The 21,166-nt window shown below is 40.6% G+C and overlaps 1 pseudogene; it reads left to right on the top strand.

The window, feature by feature from the left end:
• The first annotated feature begins 15,907 nt into the window (after window positions 1-15,907).
• On the top strand, window positions 15,908-20,666 carry LOC129351991 (very low-density lipoprotein receptor-like; annotated as a pseudogene).
• The last annotated feature ends 500 nt before the right edge of the window (window positions 20,667-21,166 follow it).

Raw genomic sequence — 21,166 nt, 5'->3', positions numbered from 1 at the left:
CTGTCCTTCTACAGAGTCTCCTCTGACTCACTGATCCTCCTCCACACCTTCAACACCACATTCACTGAACCTCTGATTCCTGGATTTGGATTCTTGTACTCTGGTTCTTCAGTGTTTCTGAGCTGATTTGAGTCTAAAGAGTCTAAAGTTTTTCCTCCTGTCAGAGAAACTCTCTCACTGTTGAACAGATAGTTCAGTCTCTACAATCTATTTCTTGGTGAAACGATTCTGATTGAGTCCTTGGAAACTTTTTCTTCTTCCAGTCCTTTAAAGATGGAAGCTGGGATTATTCCAGGATTATTCCAGGATTATTCCAGGATTATTCCAGGATCCTCATGTTTTTCTGTTTGTTTCCAGTCAAAGCTTCACACTGAATATCAAGATGTTGTTTCTCTTATTTTTCCTTTCATTCATCAGATTTCATTGAAATATTGATCAGTTTTTCTCAATCTGATCAGTTTCTGTTTCTATCGGCCCTATTTTTCTCAACATGTCAGATTTGAATATTAAATCTTCCTTTTGTAAATTTGCTGCAGTTTTTCTTCGTGTTTTAAATAAAAACATTTTTCTTCTGCATTTGGTTCATTTGCTGCTCATTCTGTTCTTTTCCTGTTTTTAATTTAAATATTTGCATTAAAATGATTTTTTCATCAACTCTGCCTTTCAGACAGTCCTAGTTAAAGTAAAACATTCCCATCCCATGAAGGTCAGAGGTCAATGCTTTCAAGCATAAAGTGGGAAAATCTTAATATTTTCTGTTTCATTCAGAACTTCTACCTGAAACTCAGAACCTGCAGAACATTTTTTTCTTTGGAGAAAAAATCCAAAAGCCAATCGGAACCAGCATTATAAATAATGTCGCCCTGTCGGATCACTTTGCTGTTATCTTTGAAGGTTCTTTATTCTTTGACCCAGTTGGACAAACAGCTACTGTCACAAAACGTTCTTTCACAGAAAACACACAGAAACATTTAATCAAATCTACTCTTCCTCCTCACCTTTAAGCTGTAATGATGTAGATCAGTTGGTAGATGATTTTCAGTCTAAAGTTTCTATATCATTGATTCTATTGCTCCAATTAAAGTAAAAGTTGTGTCTGGTAGAAATCTCCATGGAGAAAAGCACAAACAGTTCGGTCTGCAAGACAACAGAGCAGAACAAATGGAGCAAAACTCAACTTCACGTTCATAATGACATCTATAAAGAAAGACTACGTAACTATCACTCAACACTAAAACATGCAAGGGAGGCTTTCTTTGCAGATGTAATAAACAAAAACATCAACAATGCTCAAACTTTATTTGTAACAGTTGACAGGCTCACAAACCCTCCTGTGACGTTTCCACCTGAACTCCAATCTAATGCTGATGGAACAAGTTTTCCAGCTTCTTTTCAGAGAAAATTAAAAAATCAGAGGATTAATCTGCACATCAAATCTAAAGCCAGAACCATTGCTGGACCCACAAATCAATCAAACAGCTGCAGCTGATCCAGAAGCTGCTGCTCCTGTTCTCACTAGAACCAGGAAGATAGAGACATAACAGCAGTTTTAAGTCCCTCCACTGGCTCCCTGTAGCTCAAAGAATAGATTTTAAAATCCTGTTGTTAGTTTATAAATCACTGAACGGTTTAGCACCTGTTAAGAATTAAAAGATGAAGAACTTGATCTTAGCTCGTTAATTAATTCTTAGTCCCGAATTCCTGTGTCTGTGTAAGTGTGCAGAGAGAAAAGAGCAATCATACGACGTCAGACTTCAGATATTCAGAGTTTTATCCAGAGAAAATCAATGCAAGAAGAATGTTACAATAAGCACCTCACCTAGAATATCAAAAGTCCAAGACATTACAGAACAGAGACAAAGAACTGAGTAAAAAAGACAGAAGATGCATCCTCCGGGAAACTCTCACCCCAGCACAAAGAGATTCCAACTTCTGCTGTAAACCAAATCATTTTATAGAATGCGTAATCTCATCATTTAAATATATGCATTAGGAGGTGTGTTCTTTTCCTTTGTGTGGGCTGTCTCAATGTTAATTTTATTACCTCCTGCTAAAGAGCCCCAAAAGCAGATATACGGCAAACCCTTCTCGTATCAGCCGCTGTCCAGTTTGATATATGATTGCAGCTGCAGCGCTATCTGTGCCTCAAACTGTTTTCACAAGAAAGTCGTTTGTATTTTAACCAAGCTTGCACACAATGTAATGCTAAATAATGACTATAAGTTTGGATCTAATAAGTAACTAATTAAAAACATGCTTAAAGAAATATAGTTAATTCTAATATAGATAAAATTATTTATAAAAAGTTTTAAGATCCTAGTGAACTTTTGAACCATGCTCAGGAATTTGTTAATTGCCTGGCATACAGGCTCCTTATCTCAAGAGATCCAAGGAGTCTAGGCCTATGTTTTCTGTTTCTTCTGTCTGATCCTCCTTTTAAGAATTTATCTGCGTTTCAGAGATTGAGCCGTTGTTTTTAGTTTCATCTAAATTTATATGAACCTAGAGTACTTTAACTTTCTATGTTATATTTTATATGTGTCAAAGCTATCCTGTGCAGTATTGTGCTAACTTAAAATTCTATGTCAACACACCACAATACATCAAAGATCTGCTGTTGTTGTATCAACCTGCCAGACTCTCAGGTTCTGGTTCTGGTTCTGCTCTGCATCCCAGAACCAGAACCAAGAGAGGAGAAGCAGCTTGATGCTGTTTGTTGCATTATTCAACAAACAGCAGAAACCCTGACTTCCTTTAAATCACAACTAAAAACACACCTGTTTAGAACTTTATTTTAAATGTAATATGTAACAATATATTGTTTATTATATGTTGCATGACTTTGTTTTTGTTTATGATGTAAATCACTCTGAAATGCCTTGCTGCTGAAATGTGCTATACAAATAAAATTTGATTTGATTTGATTAGGCAGCTAGCTAACCAAAACAAGCATTAATCAACTAGCTAACCAAAACAAGCATTAATCAACTAGCTAACCAAAACAAGCATTAATCAGGTAGCTAACCAAAACAAGCATTAATCAACTAGCTAACCAAAACAAGCATTAATCAGCTAGCTAACCAGAACCTGCATTATGCAGCTAGCTAACCAGATCAAGCATTAATCAGCTAGCTAACCAGAACATTTATTACACAGCTGTCTAACAACAACCAGCATTAATCAGCTAGCTAAATGGAACCTGCGTTAATCAGCTAGCAAACCAGAACCAGCGTTAATCAGCTAGCTAACCAGAACGTGCATTATTCAACTAACCCAGAACCTGCATTATGCAGCTAGCTAACCAGAACCAGCATTAATCAGCTAGCTAAAAGGAACCAGCATTAATAATCTAGCTCACCAGCACCAGCATTCATCACCTAGCTAACTAGAATTTGCATTATTCAGCAAGATAACCAGAACCAGCGTTAACCAGCTAGCTAACCAGAAAAAGCTTTAATCATTTAACTAACCAGAACCTGCATTATTCAGCTAGCTAACCAGAAAAAGCTTTAATCATTTAACTAACCAGAACCTGTTATTCAGCTAGCTAACCCAGCTTTAATCAGCTAGCTAACAGCACCTGCATTCATCACCTAGCTAACCAGAACCAACCATAATCAGCTAGCTAACCAGAACCAGCGTTAATCAGCTAGCTAACCAGAACCTGCATTACCACCTTGCTAACCAGAACCGGCATTATGCAGCTAGCTAACCAGATCAAGCATTCATCATCTAGCTAACCAGAATCGGTGTTAATCAGCTAGCTAACTATAATCTGCATTATTCATCTTGCTAACCATAATCTGCATTATTCAGCTAGCTAACCAGAACCTGCATTAATCAGCTAGCTAAATGGAACCTGCGTTAAAGCTAGCTAACCAGAACCAGCTTTAATCATGTAGCTAACCAATACCTGCATTAATCATCTTCCTAACCATAATCTGCATTATTCAGCTAGCTAACCAGAACCATCGTTAATCAGCTAGCTTTACCAGAATCAGCGTTAATATGCTAGCTAAAAGGAACCAGCATTAATAATCTAGCTCACCAGCACCAGCATTCATCACCTAGCTAACCAGAACCAACCATAATCAGCTAGCTAACCAGAACCAGCGTTATTCAGCTAACTAACCAGAACCTGCATTATTCAGCTAGCTGACAGCACCTGCATTCATCACCTAGCTAACCAGAACCTGCATTATGCAGCTAACCAGATCAAGCATTAATCAGCTAGCTAACCAGAACCAGCGTTCATCACCTAGCTAACCAGAACCTGCATTATTCAACTAGCTAAGCAGAACCAGCGTTCATCACCTAGCTAACCAGAACCTGCGTTAATCAGCTACCTAACAGCACCTGCATTCATCTCCTAGCTAACCAGAACCTGCATTATGCAGCTAGCTAACCAGAACCTGAATTCATCACCTAGCTAACCAGAACCTGCATTATTCAACTAGCTAACCAGAACCAGCGTTAATCAGCTAGCTAACCAGAACCTGCATTATTCAACTTGCTAACCAGAACCTGCATTATGCAGCTAGCTAACCAGATCAAGCATTAATCAGCTAGCTAACCAGATCAAGCATTCATGATCTAGCTAACCAGAATCGGCATTAATCAGCTAGCTAACCAGATCAAGCATTCATGATCTAGCTAACCAGAATCGGCGTTAATCAGCTAGCTAACCACAACCAGCATTTTTCAGCTGGCTAACCAGAACGATCATTAATCAGCTAGCTAACCATAATCTGCATTATTCATCTAGCTAACCAGAACCTGCATAAATCAGCTAGCTAACTGGAACCTGCGTTAATAAGCTAGCTAACCAGAATCAGCGTTAATCAGCTAGCTAAAAGGAACCAGCATTAATAATCTAGCTCACCAGCACCAGCATTCATCACCTAGCTAACTAGATTTTGCATTATTCAGCAAGATAACCAGAACCAACGTTAACCAGCTAGCTAACCAGAAAAAGCTTTAATCATCTAACTAACCAGAACCTATATTATTCAGCTAGCTAACCAGAACCAGCTTTAATCAGCTAGCTAACAGCACCTGCATTCATCACCTAGCTAACCAGAACCAACCATAATCAGCTAGCTAACCAGAACCAGCGTTAATCAGCTAACTAACCAGAACCTGCATTATTCAGCTAGCTAACCAGAACCTGCATTATGCAGCTAGCTAACCAGATCAAGCTTTAATCAGCTAGCTAACCAGAACCTGCATTATGCAGCTAGCTAACCAGATCAAGCATTAATCAGCTAGCTAACCAGAACCTGCATTATTCAACTAGCTAACCAGAACCAGCGTTCGTCACCTAGCTACCCAGAACCTGCGTTAATCAGCTACCTAACAGCACCTGCATTCATCACCTAGCTAACCAGAACCTGCATTATGCAGCTAGCTAACCAGATCAAGTATTAATCACCTAGCTAACCAGAACCTGCATTATTCAACTAGCTAACCAGAACCAGGGTTCATCACCTAGCTAACCAGAACCTGCATTCATCACCTAGCTAACCAGAACCTGCATTATGCAGCTAGCTAACCAGATCAAGCATTAATCAGCTAGCTAACCAGAACCTGCATTGTTCAGCTAGCTAACCAGAACCTGCATTATTCAACTAGCTAACCAGAACCAGTGTTCATCACCTAGCTAACCAGAACCTGCATTATTCAAGTAGCTAACCAGAACCTGCATTCATCACCTAGCTAACCAGAACCTGCATTATTCAACTAGCTAACCAGAACCTGCATTCATCAACTAGCTTACCAGAACCTGCATCATTCAACTAGCTAACCAGAACCAGGGTTCATCACCTAGCTAACCAGAACCTGCATTCATCACCTAGCTAACCAGAACCTGCATTATGCAGCTAGCTAACCAGATCAAGCATTAATCAGCTAGCTAACCAGAACCTGCATTATGCAGCTAGCTAACCAGATCAAGCATTAATTAGCTAGCTAACCAGAACCTGCATTATTCAACTAGCTAACCAGAAGCAACGTTAATTAGCTAGCTAACCATAACCAGGAAAAGCATTATGCAGCTAGCTAACCAGATCAAGGATTAATCAACTAGCTAACCAGAACCAGTGTTAATCAGCTAGCTAACCAGCACCTGCATTAAGCATTAATAATCTAGCTCACCAGAATTTGCATTATTCAGCAAGATAACCAGAACCAGCGTTAACCAGCTAGCTAACTAGAAAAAGCTTTAATAATCTAGCTAACCATAACTAACCATAATAAGCTAGCTAACCAGAAGCAGCGTTAATCAGCTAACTAACCAGAACCTGCATTATTCAGCTAGCTAACCAGAACCAGCTTTAATCAGCTAGCTAACAGCACCTGCATTCATCACGTAGCTAACCAGAACCAACCATAATCAGCTAGCTAACCAGAACCAGCGTTAATCAGCTAGCTAACCAGAACCTGCATTATTCACCTAGCTAACCAGAACCTGCATTATGCAGCTAGCTAACCAGATCAAGCATTAATCAGCTAGCTAACCAGAACCTGCATTATTCAACTACCTAACCAGATCAAGCATTAATCAGCTAGCTAACCAGAACCTGCATTATTTAACTAGCTAACGAACCAGTATTAATTAGCTAGCTAACCAGAACCAGCATTATTCAGCTAGATAATCAGAACAATAATTAATCAGCTAGCTAACCAGAATCTGAATTATTCAGCTAGCTAACCAGAACATGCATTATGCAGCTAGCTAACCAGAACCAGCATTAATCAGCTAGCTAACCAGAACCTGCATTCATCCCTAGCTAACCAGAACCTGCATTATTCAACTAGCTAACCAGAACCAGGGTTCATCACCAAGCTAACCAGAACCTGCATTCATCACCTAGCTAACCAGAACCTGCATTATGCAGCTAGCTAACCAGATCAAGCATTAATCAGCTAGCTAACCAGAACCTGCATTATTTAACTAGCTAACGAGAACCAGCATTAATTAGCTTGCTAACCAGAACCAGCATTATTCAGCTAGATAATCAGAACAATAATTAATCAGCTAGCTAACCAGAATCTGAATTATTCAACTAGCTAACCAGAACCTGCATTATGCAGCTAGCTAACCAGAACCAGCATTAATCAGCTAGCTAACCAGAACCTGCATTCATCACCTAGCTAACCAGAACCTGCATTATTCAACTAGCTAACCAGAACCAGGGTTCATCACCTAGCTAACCAGAACCTGCATTCATCACCTAGCTAACCAGAACCTGCATTATGCAGCTAGCTAACCAGATCAAGCATTAATCAGCTAGCTAACCAGAACCTGCATTATGCAGCTAGCTAACCAGATCAAGCATTAATCAGCTAGCTAACCAGAATCTGCATTATATAAGTAGCTAACCAGAACCACCGTTAATTAGCTAGCTAACCAGAACCAGCATTATTCAGCTAGATAATCAGAATAATAATTAATCAGCTAGCTAACCAGAATCTGCATTATTCAACTAGCTAACCAGAACCTTTATTACGCAGCTAGCTAACCAGAACCAGCGTTAATCAGCTAGCTAACCAGCACCTGCATTATGCAGCTAGCTAACCAGATCAAGCATTAATCAACTAGCTAACCAGAACCAGCATTAATTAGCTAGCTAACCAGATCAAGCATTAATCAACTAAATAACCAGAACCAGCATTACTTAGCTAGTTAACCAGAACCAGCATTAATCAACTAGCTAACCATAAACAGCATTAATTAGCTAGCTAACCAGATCAAGCATTAATCAACTAGCTAACCAGAACCTGCATTATTCAACTAGCTAACCAGAACCAGCGTTACTTAGCTAGTTAACCAGAACCAGCTTTAATCATCTAGCTGACCAATACCTGCATTTATCATCTAGCTAACCAGAACCAGCGTTAATCAGCTAGCTAACCAGAACCTGCATTATGCAGCTAGCTAACCAGATCAAGCATTAATCAACTAGCTAACCAGAATCTGCATTATTTAGCTAGGTAACCAGAACCTTTATTACGCAGCTAGCTAACCAGAACCAGCGTTAATCAGCTAGCTAACCAGAACCAGCATTAATTAGCTAGCTAACTAGATCAAGCATTAATCAACTAGCTAACCAGAACCAACATTACTTAGCTAGTTAACCAGAACCAGCGTTAATCAACTAGCTAACCAGAACCATCATTAATTAGCTAGTTAACCAGAACCAGCTTTAATCATCTAGCTAACCAATACCTGCATTTATCATCTAGCTAACCAGAACCAGCGTTAATCAGCTATCTAACCAGAACCTGCATTATGCAGCTAGCTAACCAGATCAAGCATTAATCAGCAAGCTAACCAGAACCTGCATTATTTAACTAGCTAACCAGAACCAGCGTTAATTAGCTAGCTAACCAGAACCAGCATTATTCAGCTAGATAATCAGAACAATAATTAATCAGCTAGCTAACCAGAATCTGCATTATTTAGCTAGGTAACCAGAACCTTTATTACGCAGTTAGCTAACCAGAACCAGCGTTAATCAGCTAGCTAACCAGAACCAGCGTTAACAGCTAGCTAACCAGAACCAGCATTACTTAGCTAGTTAACCAGAACCAGTGTTAATCAACTAGCTAACCAGAGCCAGCTTTAATCATCTAGCTAACCAATACCTGCATTTATCATCTAGCTATCCATAATCTGCATTTTCTGCTATCTAACCAGTGTTAATCATTAGCTGCTCTCAGGAAGTTTTGATTCATTAACTTTGGATCATAGATTTTGGTTCAAGCTGCATTTTTACTTTGAATGAATGTTTCCCTGTTTTACTGGACATTATTTGATCTAATAATGTTGGGAGATTATTGGCTCATGTATAATTTATGCTACAGAGAACTTTACTGTTCATGTTGTTGAACTGGTTGCAGGTTTTTCTCTTCTTTTGACTCAGTAGCTGCTGTTTTATGCCTGCAAGTTTGTTGCATGTTTATGTTAATGAGGTGAATTTATAAGCAGATCCATTTTAATTTTGCCACATCACATAGTATCATTTTAACTAAGATGAAAAATAATCAGCGGATCCAGGCGATCAGCAAAGATGGGCCTCATGGTGATCGGCATCGGAATCGGCAGCAATAAACCGGATCTTTTCCTCTCCACCAAAGACCTTTCTAAAAAGTCCGTATTGACTTTTGGCTGGTATCAAAGCCAGTCGGTTCTGCTGCTGTTAATATTGATACGCACCCTGCTCCTTTCTCTGACCGTGAAATAATCCCGTTAAGCCTTTGGCTCTGGACGCCCGGCATTCCTAGAGCCGTCTGTTGGAAGAGGAACAACAGTCTTCTCTCATATGAGGATGTTACTGAAAGCATCAGATCCCTGATTAAATCCCGCTGGGAGGAAAAGCCTGGAGACAAAACTCCTTTAGTCCTTTTTGGGAACTATTCAAATATGACAGAGGAAAATCCAGCAGATCCTTCAGCAGGAACCTTGCAGACAAGAGAAGGCAAGAGGAAGAAAGTCTTTGCTCTCAGACAGCTTCTTTATCCAGGATCAGCCATGATGACCTTCATGAGGATGACCTTTCTCTCCTTAGTGAAGGTCAAACTAAACTGGATGAAATATAGAAAGAGAAGCTGGAGGCGCGTTTGTCAGGTCTGGAGCCAGATGGTTGGAGGAAGGGAAGCAGTGTTCTTCCTACTGTTTTGGTTTAGAACAATCTAAACTTCATGAGACTTTAGACTCACTTAAAGTTCATGACAAGATTGTATCAGACCATAAAACTCTTGGTTCATTTGGTTCCAGTTCCTACAACAACCTCTACTCCTCTGAAGACTCCCATGAAAAAGCTTCTTTTCTGATTGACTCCATGAAACATTGTGAAGTTGATCTGAGAACAACATGTGTGATGCTAACCTCACGCTACAGGAAGTAGAAGAGGATATTTGAAGGCTTAAAACAACCAATCAGCAGGTAGTGATGGGCTGTCAAGTAGCTTTATGAGAAATGTGTCAAAGATGTGAGTCCCTTTATTCTCAGGCTCTTTCAGAAAGTATTGATGGTGGAGAATTGCCTCCTACTTTAACACAAGGCCTTATTACTCTGATCCCAAAGGCTGGCAAAGACAAGTTACCCATTGACAACTGGAGACCTATTTGCTGACTGAACAATGACTGGAAAGTTTGGATTTGGCCAGAAGAATGAAACAAACCCTCAGTTCTATTACTGATGAATCTCAATCAGGCTTCATGTCCCACAGACACAAACAACCTGAGGCTTGTGCTGGATCTACTGGACCCTTCAGAACCAATCAATGATAACAGCTTGATTTGCTTGTTGGACTTTTATAAGGCTTCTGACTCTCTAGAGGACGGCTTTACGTATGGGAGCTTAGAAACATTTGCTTTCAGGCCATATTTCATATCCAGCCTCTTTACAAGAAGGTAACTGCTGTGTTAAACTGGTTCCTGTCCCAGATTCCCAGTATCCAGAGGAGAGAGACTGGGCCGCCCAGTTTCCCCTATTTATTCCTGATGGCAGCCCAACTTCTTGCAACATTTATTCTGGGAAACAAAATGCGCCGCATCCCAGTTGCTGATGGAGAAATGTGTATCAGTCCAGTTGCTGATGACACGACTCTGTTTCTGAGAGATGCCGACCAAATTCCTGTTATCCGTCTCATCCAAACTTTCTCTGATGCTTCAGGCCTCAAACTCCATTAAACTCATGTGAATCGCTTCCCATGTCATCCTGTCGCCAATCCCATCTTTACAACATTCCTGCTGCTGAAACACAAGTTTCTCATCTCGCTGTAATTATCACAAAAGATGCCAAAGAAAGACGCCAGCTTGACCTTTGACCCTACAGCCCATGAAAGCAACAAGAAATGAAAGCAGTGGCTTCAAAGAGATTCATGTTTAAGAGGAAGAAAACTGTGATCTAAAGCTGCAGGAAGATCCAGACTAACTTGTGCTGCACTAGCATTAAATGTCCATCTCAGTAAAACTATTGATAAAATGCTCCACAGAAGACCCAAAGATGGTGTCCAATCTTTGGACAGTGCCAAAGACAGTTAGACTCTCTGCTAGATGAGGCTGCATCACATAACAAAAGGTTCAGGCTGTGGCTGCAGCAGGGGATGAATGGAGCCTCTGGACATCTTTGCTGTATTAAAGCTTCAGCAGCCTTGTTTATTGCCCTCATATTAGAGCCATTATGGTAACTTTGCCCTCTACAATCAGCCAAATCCAAGCCCAAACTCTCCAGTCCCCTGTTAGTGTGAGGCCTTTCCCAGTTGTGTCCTTCACAGCAGTGAAACCCACAAAAGACTCTGCAATAGAGACTTTTTTCTTCCCATCTGTATCAATATATGGAATGATGACTGAGGCCTGCTCTTGCTTTGAAATATTCCAGTTCCACTGCAAAGTCCTTGGAGGCTTTGGTCTGGGCAGATATTTAGCCCAAACACTCTGACATTGAATCCAGCAGTTCATTCTGAGCAGCATGTCAGATATCCAGGGGTTTGTTTGGAGTTTGCAGCCTTTCTAACATGTTCTGCCAGTGTGACATCAGATCGTGCTCTGAGCTCCAGGATTCACAGAAAAGCTCCAGTTTTAAGATTTCCTAGCTGACAATTTTCCCCCTTAGTGGCGAGTTTCTCTCTGCAAGGAAGAGGATGCAGCCAATAACTGGAGCCAACACATTTCTCCAGTTGCTTTTCCAGCTGCTGGTTCTCTGCAGTTCACTATCAATAGTCTTACCGAGGCGTAAGCCACATTTCTTTCCACATCAGAGAAGCGTTTATGTGACAACTACTGGTTTCATGGGGCTTCTGTGTTTTTGAAAGACATGGCCAGTTATTATTCCCTCCACAAGCCACGTGGCAGGAACTTTAGCTTCTCCAAAGAGCTTTCATGCAAAACAATAGACTTTGTTAGTATTTCTGGAATACAGTAACCAATCTCCTTCAACTTTCTCTCCATTAGACAGTGAACCAAACCAGTAAGCTTTGGGAAAACACCTGTTACTCTCCTCTGGTCTTGGATTTGGGCCATCAGAACCATTTTCAGCCATGATGCCTAAATGTTCCCGTTTTGTGTGGTAAAGGCCATTAGATGGATCTTGTGAATAAAGCCTCGTCTCAACCCTCTCTGCAGCTCTGCTCCTCTCTCTCCATCATCTGCATAGAAACATTTCAAGATCAACATTTTTCTCCTCTTTCCTTTCTAAATGGGTTACATGTATTTGTAAAAATGATTGTTGGAGAATAATTGATAAAAATAAATGCTGCATCCTGTAAGATATTAAAATGTATTTACCTAAACAGATATTATTGTCCTCAGCTTTATTTGAGCACAAAAACATGCACTAGCAGTGACATTGTAGGAACACGACTGATGATGATGATCAGCCCTTATCAATATGTTTTATTATTTTCTTCATACATTCTGCTGCAGGTGAATCTGTGGCTGTTATTTTGAAGATGCTATTGAATTGGTTGCATCTGTGTCTCTGCTGAAGGTGCAGGAACATGATGAGGTGCAGCTTGTGAAGATGTGTGTAATGGGGCTGGATGTATGTTTGGCATATGTGCAGGAATGTGGCTGGCAGATCTAGTGCTAATTTAAAAAAAACCTAATTCTCTGTCCTATTTGACTGCTGTTCTCATTGTAAAATGAGGAATGATGGTAAAGGGACAGGGACATTGTTTGACAAGGACAACATGGTAAACAATGGTACAAGTGGTACCATTGTTTATGGTACTATTGGGGGAACTGTTGGGACTGGACTGCTCCACTGTTGTGTCCCAAAGTAGCATCCACAGACAAGTTATTAATTGGACACATGTTTTATTTTGTCTCCAAGTTTGATACAAGTACAAGTTAATAGTAGCATAGTATAAAGTAAATGATGAGGAAGCTGACTCTTCAACATTTTCTTGGATATCCCTTTTCTCGCCATCAGCATAATAAGCAGAAGATTCCTCAGTTCAACTCACCCAAATTGTGCTCAGTTAAATTTGTTGAATTGAGTGTAGTAATCTCTGCAGGATCATGTGAAGCATCTGTTGGAAGAAATAGAGAAATTATTTGTAAAAATACAAGGGACACCTCAATAAAGGAGAAGATTAATTCAATGTCTCTGACACACCTGAGTTGCCAACCGTTTTATTTTCCCATTTGTCAGGATTTCTAACCACACAGTATTTTTGCCATGAAATCTAATTTGTGCAAATAAATTCACATTTTTCAAATTCTGCAACTATTTTACTACTTTTTACGTAAATAGACAGACAGACAAGGACACAATCAACTAAATCAGTGAACAAACAGCTGAGAAGCTGAGAAAGACTATTGGCTTTGTAAAGAAATTAGAAAACATGTTTCTGTTGCTGGTTTCAGAGTTAGCTGAAATTGTCCACACACAATTAGCTACTGGAAATATCTTTGTGATTTTGCCCCTTAATTTGTTCACACAGTTTGTCCAATCGTATCCCTTCTAAACTTTAATCAGTGCTTTCAATGCTTTTGATGCATTAATGTCATTCTGTGATATAAAATCAACAAGCTACAGAAACGCATTATTCTGTGGCCTTTAGGAATCTACAATTGTGCATCATATGCATTCAGAAGCTCAGTTCTGTTTTTACTCAGTCAAGTTATGAAAAGTGAAAGAAGCACATCTTTCTCTCTGAACATTTTCCTGCATGTTCTGTGTTTGTGGCTGAACTAAAAACAACCCCAACCTGTCGCATAAGCAAGTGCAAATTATTGATGGGCAGATTTGCATTAGCATGAATTTAGTGCCATCTGCTTTCTGCTCTGATTTGGATTATTTTGCTTTACCAAATCACAGATTAGTCGTCATTGACGGCTCAAACATGAATGAAGACAATCTTCCTTAATCTGAACAAACATTTTATGTCGACCACTAAACCTTTTAAACGGCCGTGGCAACATCACTGACCAGTTAGATTCATATTGTCTCCACCTGCCAACAACTTTTGAGTATCTTTTGACAAAAAGTGAAAAACAGGTTAGCAATGTTTTAAAGACAGACTTTTATCAACTTTGTGACTTCATGTGCTGCTATTTTCAGTTTGACTTTGTAAATTAAAACCAGACACAATCAGTTTATATTTCAAAGACTCCATGCCTGATGGTCGGTACATGTCATGCTCTTTCTTGCATGTTATTCTTGCATGATTTCTTAGTCTTGTGCTGAGTGTGGAATACATGTGGATATAAACAAGAATATGCCAGAGCTAAAGTCCACTCTATAAAACTTTGGCAGAGTGAGCCATCCCACAAAGGGCTTTTATTTCTGCTTCAGTGGCTTTGAAGGATTTTGTCAAAGAGGGATATTTGAAAGACAAAAAGACACGGCCAGAAATAAAACACCTGCTGCTACGTTTGAAAAAGGTGCAAGGACTGAGATCTGTGGACAACTTCAGGAGCCTTTGAAACAAGAAACTACCTTTCACAAGCACCAAGTAAATAAATTTGTTCATTGGTTCTATCAGCTCACAATTGCCGTCCGAAAAGGCAGTTATCAAAGAGAACATCACATGTCAAGTCTTTTGTGTTTTGAGACCCACGAGAAAGCAGAAAAAAAGAGAACAGATCAATGTGGGGAATTATTGACTTTGACTGCCGGTCCTATTGGACCTTGGTGTTTTGTTCAGCTAAATTGTCCAGGTGGAGGGCGATGGTGAACCTGACAGCCTTGTGCCACCATGTTTTAAACCAAACTGAAGTAGTGTGCCTTACAAAAGATTACTTATCCTTGAACTTTTTGTAATAATTTGTCTCATTACAGCAGCAAATGGATGTTACATTATCTACAACACAAGACAATGTATAATTTCAAAGAGGAAGAAGATAGTTCTATGGTTTTTCAAGTTTTCTTAAGAAAAAGATCAATTTAAATATGCTGTAGTTTGATTCCTCCAAATAAAATGATTTTTAGATGTCAGAAAGCAGTCGACTGATGTACTCAGATGTTTGTTAGAGAACAAACCTCAGACAACATCCCTAGACATGCAGTCAAAACTACTCATTTACTTAAACCATGTCCTGATTTAGAATGAGAGACAAAATCCAAACCTCAATTCAGCATCTCTTAAAAGACTTGTAAATCGATACTCACAGACAGTCTCCATTCACAGTGGATGAGTTTGTTTTTTTTATTTTGTCAAGAAGAATGGCAACAATGTTGCCTATCAGATGTGCAAAGGTGGTAAAAACAAAACCTGAAAGACTTGCAGCTTTACCTGATGCAGGAGACACGTTGACTCACACAAAAGCATCTTACTTTATTTTGTAAAGTATTTAAAACCATCAATCGCTTTCATTGACTTCACAAAGGTTCTGGACCTTGTGGTGGTCTGTTCCTTAACATCTCAATGAAATACAATGAATCTTGTGGTGTATTTATTTGATTCAGTGTTGTATAGTAACAAAGTAAAAATACTTCACTACTTTACTTTAGCATATTTTGGAGTACATCATACTTTCCTCGAGTATGAAAATTTTTGATAACTTTCCCTTTTTCTTGCTGTTCTCTATGTTTTCAGTGTGTTTTCTGGTTTGGTCACATGATCTGCAGACTGACAGTGACATGGTTTGATTTAACTTGCAAACCCACATGCAGTAACCACACACTGGATAGAAAGGTAAGTGATTTATTTACAACAGGACAAATAAAATTCAGTCCTCTGGACTTCGATATGCGGCGAGGGTCGCTCGACCAGGTTGGCCTGAAACGAGAGCTGAATTATAATGGGTTCAGAATGTGAGTTCGGAGGAGGAATCAGGAGCTGGTTTACATGGTGCGGATTTTCCAGAGCTTAGGGGTGAGGCGTCAGGATCCGGCGTGAGGGTGTGCAACGGTGCGGGAGGGAGTGCGAGGAGTTAGCTCGGGTGTTGGAACAGGATGGAGTCAGTGGAAACGGCGGAGCAGGCAGGCAATCTCAGGAGCTTCTTGAAACGAGAACACAAAAAGTCCTGGAAACGAACAGGATACGGAGAGTAAGTAACTTCGAGTTACACAACAAGGTTCAAGAAACAAGTTTTCAACAGGTGAGGCCAGAGTGACTACCGGTAGCGTTAACCATCTAGGGATGACTGGAGGATTCTGCCGCTCCTTTATTCCAGCACGCTGATGAGGCAAATCAGCGTCACCTGCGCTGGCTCCACAGGCTCCTCACGAAGATCCTCGCTGAAAGAAGATGTAACACTCCCACTCACACTCTCACGCACACGCTCTCACAACCGGAATCCTGACAGACAGACTTTTAATAAAACTTTCAATGGCGGCTAAAGCAGCAGGTCAATAGTGGTGGAACCAAAACCAGCTGTCTCAACTGTTTGCTGAAAGAACATGGAAGATGGTGAGGAATGTTTTAATAGAGCCTCCATCCTCATGTTTCATCAGTTTGAACCTCTGGGCTGATTAAGGCCTTATTGATCCTCTGGTCACTAAGACACATCGGCCTCATTTAGTCTGCAGACTTCCTGGCTCATCCATTCGCTCTCACCGTGTTCGAGGTTCGTTTGGCCTTCAGCTTCGTTCATTTAGACTTACTGAAGAAATGCTGCTGCTTTTTAATAAAGTTTATTTGTTTAGCACATTTCAGCAAATTCAAAATGTTTCATAAAACATAACAGTCAAATACAAAGTTTTAAGCAATAAAATGTTTACAGAATTATTTCTAATTGTACAAAAAGGCTTAGTCAAATAAAAATCTGTAAAAAAAATATTACCATTGATCAGAATAATTGCTTACTGAAATAATCAGTTGCAGCTCTGTATGAAAGTCGGCCATGTTTGGTTCTGTTGGCAGGATCGGGTTTTCTGGACGGACGGTGAAAACAAAGCCATCTTCGGCGCCAACAAGTTCTCTGGTTCTGATGTCGTCACGCTCGCCAGCAACCTGAACGACCCTCAGGACGTCATCGTCTACCATGAGCTGATCCAGCTGGCTGGTGAGGGGTCAAAGGTCACCCAGTTTAACCCAGAACTGGTGTGGAACAAGTTCTCCAGCTTGATTTGGGCTTCAGTTACTCAGTGATTCATTTGTTTTGTTTTTCTGCAGGTACCAACTGGTGCACAGAGAAAAGTGAAAATGGCGGCTGCAGCTTCTTGTGTCTTCCTGCTCCACAGATCAACAAACATTCCCCAAGTACAGCTGCGTGTGTCCTGCAGGCCAGGAGCTGGCAGCAGACGGCCAGCGCTGCAGACCCGGTGAGCTCTGCACAGAAATGCAAACACTGATTCTGCTGCTGCAGCTTTTCAACATCAACCTCTTTCCACTGCTGAAGTCTTTTTTGTTTTCAATATAGTAAGAACCACTCGCCTGTTTTAAGGCTTCTAGAGGAGAAAAGGAAGCGGCGTCTTGAATTTTAAGTTGTGGGTAAATGTCTGCAGTGGTCCAGTTTGCAGCGGCTCCAGGATTGTTTGCAACAATTAGCGGTTGCAGGAGTGAAGGCAGAGCAGCGGCGCTGGCCTTTCCCTCCTGCTGGACGACCGGTTGCTTAGAGACTCGCTTTGTTTTTCCCTGCGGCTTCGCTCCTTTCACAGATTAGCCTTTTCAAACCCAACAGAACCTGACAGCTGAATCCGCAGCACTAATTGGACTCTGGTTCCAGCCGGGACTCGCGGATCGCTGGACCGTCTTCATGACGGCGCTCAGAACAAACTGCAGGAAACGCTGAGAATCTGTGGAGGATTAAGAGTTTTAACTGAGTGTAAAACATGCTGAGGTTGTCGGTTCAAAAAACCCAACAGAACAGGGGGAATCAATATCTTTCAGATATCGAACCTTAAAAACTAAATTTTATCACCCAGCTCGACTGCATCCTTGATCTTCTGAGTTTGCTTCCATTTCCCCTTTAGTTTCTGGTTGTTCCACATTTTGTTGAAGTATTTACCCTAAACTTGGTCAATTTTAGTTCTTTATATTGGGAAGCTTACCTAAATCCCATTTGGAGGTTTAGCAGGACTGAAGCTCTATGCTGAACCTCTGTTGGTTGCAGTGAAAATGGGTGCCTGTCCCTTTAAGACTAATTCCTGCCCGTCCAGCCCATTTTCCAGCTGGGCCGACCGGGAACTGTAGAGCTTTGTGAGGCTGCTGCTCCGGCCGACTCTAATCCAGTTAGAAACACAAAGTGAACAGAAGCTCAACTCACAGCGACAAACGACTGTTTTTATTGTTCACGCCGTTACAGATCAGTGGAGGTTTTTCCTCCAGTGGAGCTGAAATCATAGACGTTTCAGTTTCTCATTGCTTACAATGAGAAACTTGAAGTCCCATAATGCTTTGAGTGGGGAGATTTGTTTACATTTCATGAAGAAAGTTTTTTATTTTCCTCTTCACAGAATGACTGATCAGAACCGAGAAACTCAAAGCTCCTCAGAAATGTCAGCAGCTTCTTGATATTTGTGATAATTCACAGGAATATGATCATTACTGACTGTTTTCAGAGCCTAATAATATGCTGTATGTGGCATTATCTAACAAAATGGACCCTGCAATTTGTTCTACATTAGGAATCCAGATTTGGCTGCAGAACTCAAATAGAAGTTTATGCACACAGTGTGACGACGCCTCTGATCATTGTGCAATAAGACCAAAGGCTCCAGTATAGTCAATAAATAACTATAAATAACCTTCATCACAAAAGTGACATCAGATTTTAGTTTTATTTTGTCTTTGGCAAAAGACCACAAGCCATTTCTCCTGTTAGCACTAAACTAGCTAGCATTTGTTTCACTGTATTTACCCAGAATGCCCTACGCTGTAGTTCACTTCCTGCTTTAGGAACAATCTGTGGTTCGTTCATATGCATTCAAACTGCACCAGCCTTCACTTCAACCAAACAGGCCGATGTTTGTAGGTGGACCAGAGTTTCCACATTCACACCTCCCACATGAACTGGCCTTTCCAGGCAAAAGGACCAGACTTCCCAGTGTGAGTCGTTTATTACAGGATGGTGAAACCATTCATGCAGATTGCAGCGACTCTCCCATCCTCTTGATTTGCATCAGATAAACCAGTTTACTCTCCAGAGATCTGGTCTACATTCAAAGAGAACTCAGAAATGGGACGACCTTGAATGCTTAAGGTTTGTTGTTGCTCTTCTAGTGACAGACTCTTCCTGTGAGGACGGTAGTGAAGCTGTAACGCAGCCTAAAGGTAAAACCTAACGCCGTCATCTCAGCATGCTGGGCTCTCAAATCAAGTAGCTTCCAGTTTTCTCCTCCTGGCAAAGATTTTTCTGAATTAACCTTCTCTTCTGCTTTAACTGAAACTTCTGCTGCTTTGGTCCTGATCTGAATCTAAGAGCTGAAATTAACCTGTAATTCCTCAAATCTTCTAATCCAGCTGAGATTATAAATGTTCAGTTGGATCATTTCAAACTGGAAACTCTTGGAAGAACTTAAATTCCCTGTTTTATTTTTTACTGAAGTAATTTTGATCTTAATCAGAAACATGAGGAATCCCTGTGACTTGTTGCTAAATGCTGAACAATCCATGTGACATTCGGTCATCACCTCTCTGCTGCTGGAAGAGTTTAAAGCTCTGACAAATTAATCTAGTACAGGAGCGCCATCTAGTAGTAGAAAATGGGAAGTACACATGCAATTTTGGCTCAAACAAAACCTACATTCTTGCCTGACTGTAGTTTACAAACCTCAAAACCTGCTGGAAGATTTTTAGTGCTATTGGAACCTTTTTTTACCCCCTATTCTGCATTTGTAAAGATTAATACAGGAATTCGCTGAAGCTCGTTTTGATTGAGAGCTTTAGATTTACACCAAGCTGATATTTGGCAAATATTTTCTGCTTCAGAAAATGAGCCTTTCTTAAAACCCTCCAAATGAAACATCCCAGCAGGTTTTACTGCTGTTTGCACTGTACAATGGCTGCTGGAAAAGACAACCGTAATCTAGAAACCATTTGCTGCTCGTTTCTGCAGGAGGCTCCACTTCTACTTTTAAAAGCTATACAATTGTACAGTGGTGAATCTGTTTATATTTTATTTGGAATTGGTGACAAGAAGTCTTAAAACGGCTCACTGAACTAAGCAGACTTGAACATTATCCAAGATTGAGTTTTGCAGGTTTTGTGTAGACCATGACCCTATCCTAAACTCTTTAAGGTTTATGGAAGTTACTGATTTTGTCGTCTCTTCCAGAAGCCAATGTGAGCACATCTATCCAGGTGGACTCCACAGCCAGAGGCTCTGCTGCTGCCTGGACCATCCTACCTGTCTGTAAGTGCCTCTGCCTCCTCCTCTAAGGTCAAACATGAGGTCAAATCTGTTTCACAGCAGCCTGTGTCTCTGCTGCAGTGCTGCTGGCCATGGCCGGAGCGGGCGCCTACCTGATGTGGAGGAACTGGCAGCTGAAGAACCAGAAGAGCATGAACTTTGACAACCCAGTCTACCTGAAAACCACAGAAGAAGACCTCAACATCGACATCACCCGCCACGGCGCCAACGTGGGCCACACCTACCCAGCGGTGAGTTTAATTTTTTAAAATCTGATATTTGGAAATCTTCAAGTCAATATTTTGTGATGTGGTTGAAAATGCTGCCATTTCCTCACAAAGTTAAATAAAATCCCATCTTTTCCTTCCTCTGTTTCTGTTCAGATTTCCATAGTGAGCACAGACGATGATTTATCCTGATCGTTCTCAGGATTTTGGTTTTTATTTCTTCTCCTTGCGGAAACCTCCTCCGTGTTACGATGCCAACGGTTCGCCGTAACGGCGGACCTTACAGTTCAACCACATGCCTTCAGAAGTGCATTAAGTCCTGATCTGTGGTGAAGAGGAAATGTTATTTATTATGTGAATACTTCCATGAGTTTTCCACATTCACTCCACAGTGTTGAGGAATTTTTATTCTTGCTTTTGCGACGTCGTCTTTGCCGTCTGTTCAGAGAACAGTTTGTCTTTGAGGGTCTTTCATGTCCAGCCTGGACTGAACCTCTGAAGAACCAGGCGTCTTCATCAACCCGTTTCCTGGTTCCGATTCAAACCGGGTCAAAGTTCTCAGGTCTCAACGGGGAACAAGTCTGGAGACTAAAAGTATTTAATTATGAAACAGATTGTTAATATTTCTGATCATGCTTTGCTGACTGACAGGTTTCTTCTGTTAATTGCATTATTATTATTGCTGCTGCTGA

This window comes from Poeciliopsis prolifica, unplaced genomic scaffold (assembly GCF_027474105.1).
Source record: "Poeciliopsis prolifica strain line A6 unplaced genomic scaffold, Auburn_PproV2 SCAFFOLD071, whole genome shotgun sequence".
Taxonomy (NCBI): Eukaryota; Metazoa; Chordata; class Actinopteri; order Cyprinodontiformes; family Poeciliidae; genus Poeciliopsis; species Poeciliopsis prolifica.
Note: the sequence above shows the minus strand (reverse complement) of the source record. Positions and strands in the feature narration are given on the sequence as shown.